The sequence below is a fragment of the Amphiura filiformis genome, chromosome 6, assembly GCF_039555335.1.
Source record: "Amphiura filiformis chromosome 6, Afil_fr2py, whole genome shotgun sequence".
NCBI classification, from domain to species: Eukaryota; Metazoa; Echinodermata; class Ophiuroidea; order Amphilepidida; family Amphiuridae; genus Amphiura; species Amphiura filiformis.
Window position 1 is genome coordinate 41668160 of NC_092633.1, and position 6000 is coordinate 41674159.

The following is a 6000-nucleotide window of genomic DNA, read 5'->3' on the forward strand; positions in this document are numbered from 1 at the left end:
TTGTATTTTTTTAACTATTTACCTATCTTTATATTGGCACAGATAAATGGTTATCAAATCGGATATTTATGAATTATGGGTGTGTATACAATATTAATTGGTAGGTTTTGTGTCTTTAAATTGCAAATTGACGTTTTGAAATCTAAAAAAGAAAATTAGTTAATTTGTGTTCATCGTAGAATTTTCCCACAGAGTACATATAGGCGATATACAGCGTAGTAGGCAGACTCAAACGTGTGTTATTGCACAAACACAATTGGTCAGTTAGAAAAATGTTGGCAACTGCGCTGTAAGCCTTTGTGTTGCTGGCATACCAAGAGCTCCACGATGAACACAAATGTAGCTATTTTCCTAAAACAAACTCGGACAATGATGCCGTTATAGAGACGTAATAGGTGTTATGCTCATCATTTTGCTGAATCATTCTTCAATATAATTATTTTATTTTTCCGATTCATTGAGTTTGCAGAGTACGGTAGGTAAAGTTAAGATATTCAGGTTGCTAGTGAGATCAAGTGTATTTACACAGACTATGGTTGTAAAATACCAAAGAAAAACCAAAAATCTTGTATAATTGGTATATTTTCTAAACCATTGCCCAATATTATAAGTCAGTTGTAGGCTGGTTAATGGAGTTGATTAAATATTCAAGCCTTGAGGGAAAAAAGGACACTTTACAGGGTGTAAAAAAAAAGATGTGATATCATCATACTTGTAATTGTGTAAAGAAATTCAATTATGATTGCAATAAAAGAAAGAAATTTGAATGTGCTGTATTTTGTGAAGTAATTTGGTTTGTCCAAGTATTTGCTTTGGGGTGGGTAGAATGTGCTAACTTGACACTATGTGTAGGCATTTCTTATTTCCATCATCAGTGAATCATGAATTGAGAGATCATTACCCAGGGATCATTATCAGATCCAGCAATAATCACAAGCGCAATTAAGTTATGATTACTCATACATTTAACTGAATAGGACCAATAATTTCGATGGTGATTTATGCGATCGCTCGTTTTGTTCATTTTGTCGAAATTGGCAGAGGGAAGATGGTCATTAATACTTTCGGTGCGCATGTTAAACTCTGTGTCAGTGCCATCCGACTGTCGCAAAGTGTTCAATCGAAATGGGACCACAGATCTGAGCATAAACCACGTACCGCTCAATTACGCTGAATATTCCTTAATGTAGCAACCAGGGGCTTTGAACGCTTTCCTGCTCAGATTTATTTTTACTGGAATTTTCTGGAGTTCCGCCAGAGATTCAAGTTTTGTAATTTACTTTTCAAAGCCCAAATGACTTTTAGGTAATTTCCAATCAAAGAATCTTCTTTCATGCGACTTTGTTATTAAAATTTCTTGCCATCATCAAATAATTGAGAAGATGCCGACGGATCGCGATGTACACGGTAGTACACCGCCCCCACCCTATTACCCGCCCTATTATTACTCCATGCCAGAGCGGACCCATTTAAAAAAAATTCCACCCGACGTAACTCGCTTGTTCATTGAATGGCGTAAACGTGAATTAAAATGGTCGGGTATAGACCCGGGAGTAGACCTGTATAAAACAAAATACAAAATAAACAAATCCAAAATAAAACAAAAACACCCTCATAAATCAGAGCTATTCAGATTTCAGGACCCACGTTATTTATTTGTGTCATTTATTATGAACTCTGATCCCCGGTCTGATCCACTCTATATCGTGATGATGTGTGGGTGGATGTTTGTTGTTCCATTATCAATTAGAAATTTAGAAACAATACCTCAATGACAAACACTGGTGTATATTTTGTCAGGGTATTATGACCCTGTTCCAATTTATGCTAATCTTTAGACCCCGACCCTCAATGTTGAGGTTTACAATATTTATGTGTGGACTCAGATTTTTTTAACCATTTATTTACCAAGTTTACCTGCTTCCTCTAAAGACCCATAAGTTCTTCCCAATTTCCTATCCGCCGTTTTCCTTGTTACCACTCAAAGACCCCTTTTCTAAACAACGAGGATTCAGAACCAGAAAGCCGTAACTCACTATGGCCAGTTCTCACAAAATGAGCATAAAGATGGCTCCTTGCTTTGGTCTCCAAAAATCAATTATTGCCGCCTCTTCGATGTCTTTTATTTTCTATTGAAAATGGCGACTTTATACTCATTTTGTGGGAACAGGTGCAGGCCCGTACGCAGGATTTTTTTTTTTTTTTTTGGGGGTGCTGATTTTGAAAAAGTGGACTTTTATCCAAGGGTGGACGATTTTGTGAAAAGTGGACCTTTTTTGACCAAAAAAGCGTAAAAACCTGATTTCGGGACTTTTTGTATAGTTGCAAAAATTCGCACCCCCCCCCCCCCCACCTTATTCGGCACGGTACGACTTTATTAATTTTATCGAACTTAGGCCTCTAAAAAGAAAGCTTTTCAAAAGTGACAAAATTTTAAATTCCCACTAAAACAATTTTAGCATTGGTCCTCTGAAGATTCCTATTTTTCACACCGTTTACCTCCGAAAGAACGCCGTATTGAAAGCCCGGGGCACTCCCACTTTGGAGGTGACGCGTATGTAGGGCTGTTAAGACCCCCTTTTTCAGCGTCGCTATCACCCAAAGACCCCATATATTTTTACGAACACATGCTCTGTCACCCGAAGACCCCCTATTTTTCCATTTAATCTGTCACCCAAAGACCCTTACAAGTTCAAAAATCATGCTCTCACCCAATGACCCCATATTTTTTACATTTTGCTCTCACCCAATGACCCCATATTTTTTACATTTTGCTCTCACCGAATGCCCCTTACTGTGAAAGTGCCAGACCTACACCTATATCCATTTCATATTGAAGTCCCCCCTCCGGATTGAAAGTTGCTGCCGTACTTTTTGATTCTTCGCTCGTTTCTTATCTGCTCCAATTCGGGTGAATTAGGGATGAAATAAAAACTCGACCGGCGGTTGACCGCCGAACGGTTCCGCCCGGTTTCCATACATTATATCAAAGTAAACATAGTTATCATTTCAGCTGAAAATATTGATTTGTATACTGGTGTACTATTGGTCAGTCGAAATGTACTTGGCAACCGTTTCAAAATTTCTTGCTTCATCCTTTCCTTTCAACCAATTCTAATTTCGGGTAAAAAAAGAATCATCAATAAATGGGAAGGCTTGTATCCAATTCCAAAACCACACACTTTTGTATTTTTTTAACTATTTACCTATCTTTATATTGGCACAGATAAATGGTTATCAAATCGGATATTTATGAATTATGGGTGTGTATACAATATTAATTGGTAGGTTTTGTGTCTTTAAATTGCAAATTGACGTTTTGAAATCTAAAAAAGAAAATTAGTTAATTTGTGTTCATCGTAGAATTTTCCCACAGAGTACATATGGCGTATACAGCGTAGTAGGCAGACTCAAACGTGTGTTATTGCACAAACACAATTGGTCAGTTAGAAAAATGTTGGCAACTGCGCTGTAAGCCTTTGTGTTGCTGGCATACCAAGAGCTCCACGATGAACACAAATGTAGCTATTTTCCTAAAACAAACTCGGACAATGATGCCGTTATAGAGACGTAATAGGTGTTATGCTCATCATTTTGCTGAATCATTCTTCAATATAATTATTTTATTTTTCCGATTCATTGAGTTTGCAGAGTACGGTACGTAAAGTTAAGATATTCAGGTTGCTAGTGAGATCAAGTGTATTTACACAGACTATGGTTGTAAAATACCAAAGAAAAACCAAAAATCTTGTATAATTGGTATATTTTCTAAACCATTGCCCAATATTATAAGTCAGTTGTAGGCTGGTTAATGGAGTTGATTAAATATTCAAGCCTTGAGGGAAAAAGGACACTTTACAGGGTGTAAAAAAAGATGTGATATCATCATACTTGTAATTGTGTAAAGAAATTCAATTATGATTGCAATAAAAGAAAGAAATTTGAATGTGCTGTATTTTGTGAAGTAATTTGGTTTGTCCAAGTATTTGCTTTGGGGTGGGTAGAATGTGCTAACTTGACACTATGTGTAGGCATTTCTTATTTCCATCATCAGTGAATCATGAATTGAGAGATCATTACCCAGGGATCATTATCAGATCCAGCAATAATCACAAGCGCAATTAAGTTATGATTACTCATACATTTAACTGAATAGGACCAATAATTTCGATGGTGATTTATGCGATCGCTCGTTTTGTTCATTTTGTCGAAATTGGCAGAGGGAAGATGGTCATTAATACTTTCGTTGCGCATGTTAAACTCTGTGTCAGTGCCATCCGACTTTCCCAAAGTGTTCAATCGAAATGGGACCACAGATCTGAGCATAAACCACGTACCGTTCAATTACGCTGAATATTCCTTAATGTAGCAACCAGGGGGCTTTGAACGCTTTCCTGCTCAGATTTATTTTTACTGGAATTTTCTGGAGTTCCGCCAGAGATTCAAGTTTTGTAATTTACTTTTCAAAGCCCAAATGACTTTTAGGTAATTTCCAATCAAAGAATCTTCTTTCATGCGACTTTGTTATTAAAATTTCTTGCCATCATCAAATAATTGAGAAGATGCCGACGGATCGCGATGTACACGGTAGTACACCGCCCCCACCCTATTACCCGCCCTATTATTACTCCATGCCAGAGCGGACCCATTTAAAAAAAATTCCACCCGACGTAACTCGCTTGTTCATTGAATGGCGTAAACGTGAATTAAAAATGGTCGGGTATAGACCCGGGAGTAGACCTGTATAAAACAAAATACAAAATAAACAAATCCAAAAATAAAACAAAACACCCTCATAAATCAGAGCTATTCAGATTTCAGGACCCACGTTATTTATTTGTGTCATTTATTATGAACTCTGATCCCCGGTCTGATCCACTCTATATCGTGATGATGTGTGGGTGGATGTTTGTTGTTCCATTATCAATTAGAAATTTAGAAACAATACCTCAATGACAAACACTGGTGTATATTTTGTCAGGGTATTATGACCCTGTTCCAATTTATGCTAATCTTTAGACCCCGACCCTCAATGTTGAGGTTTACAATATTTATGTGTGGACTCAGATTTTTTTAATCTTTTTTTTACCAAGTTTACCTGCTTCCTCTAAAGACCCATAAGTTCTTCCCAATTTCCTATCCGCCGTTTTCCTTGTTACCACTCAAAGACCCCTTTCTCAACAACGAGGATTCAGAACCAGAAAGCCGTAACTCACTATGGCCAGTTCTCACAAAATGAGCATAAAGATGGCTCCTTGCTTTGGTCTCCAAAATCAATTATTGCCGCCTCTTCGATGTCTTTTATTTTCTATTGAAAATGGCGACTTTATACTCATTTTGTGGGAACAGGTGCAGGCCCGTCGCAGGATTTTTTTTTTTTTGGGGGTGCTGATTTTGAAAAAGTGGACTTTTATCCAAGGGTGGACGATTTTGTGAAAAGTGGACCTTTTTTGACCAAAAAAGCGTAAAAACCTGATTTCGGGACTTTTTGTATAGTTGCAAAAATTCGCCCCCCCCCCACCTTATTCGGCACGGTACGACTTTATTAATTTTATCGAACTTAGGCCTATAAAAAGAAAGCTTTTCAAAAGTGACAAAATTTTAAATTCCCACTAAAACAATTTTAGCATTGGTCCTCTGAAGATTCCTATTTTTCACACCGTTTACCTCCGAAAGAACGCCGTATTGAAAGCCCCGGGGCACTCCCACTTTGGAGGTGACGCGTATGTAGGGCTGTTAAGACCCCCTTTTTCAGCGTCGCTATCACCCAAAGACCCCATATATTTTTACGAACACATGCTCTGTCACCCGAAGACCCCCTATTTTTCCATTTAATCTGTCACCCAAAGACCCTTACAAGTTCAAAAATCATGCTCTCACCCAATGACCCCATATTTTTTACATTTTGCTCTCACCCAATGACCCCATATTTTTTACATTTTGCTCTCACCGAATGCCCCTTACTGTGAAAGTGCCAGACCTACACCTATATCCATTTCA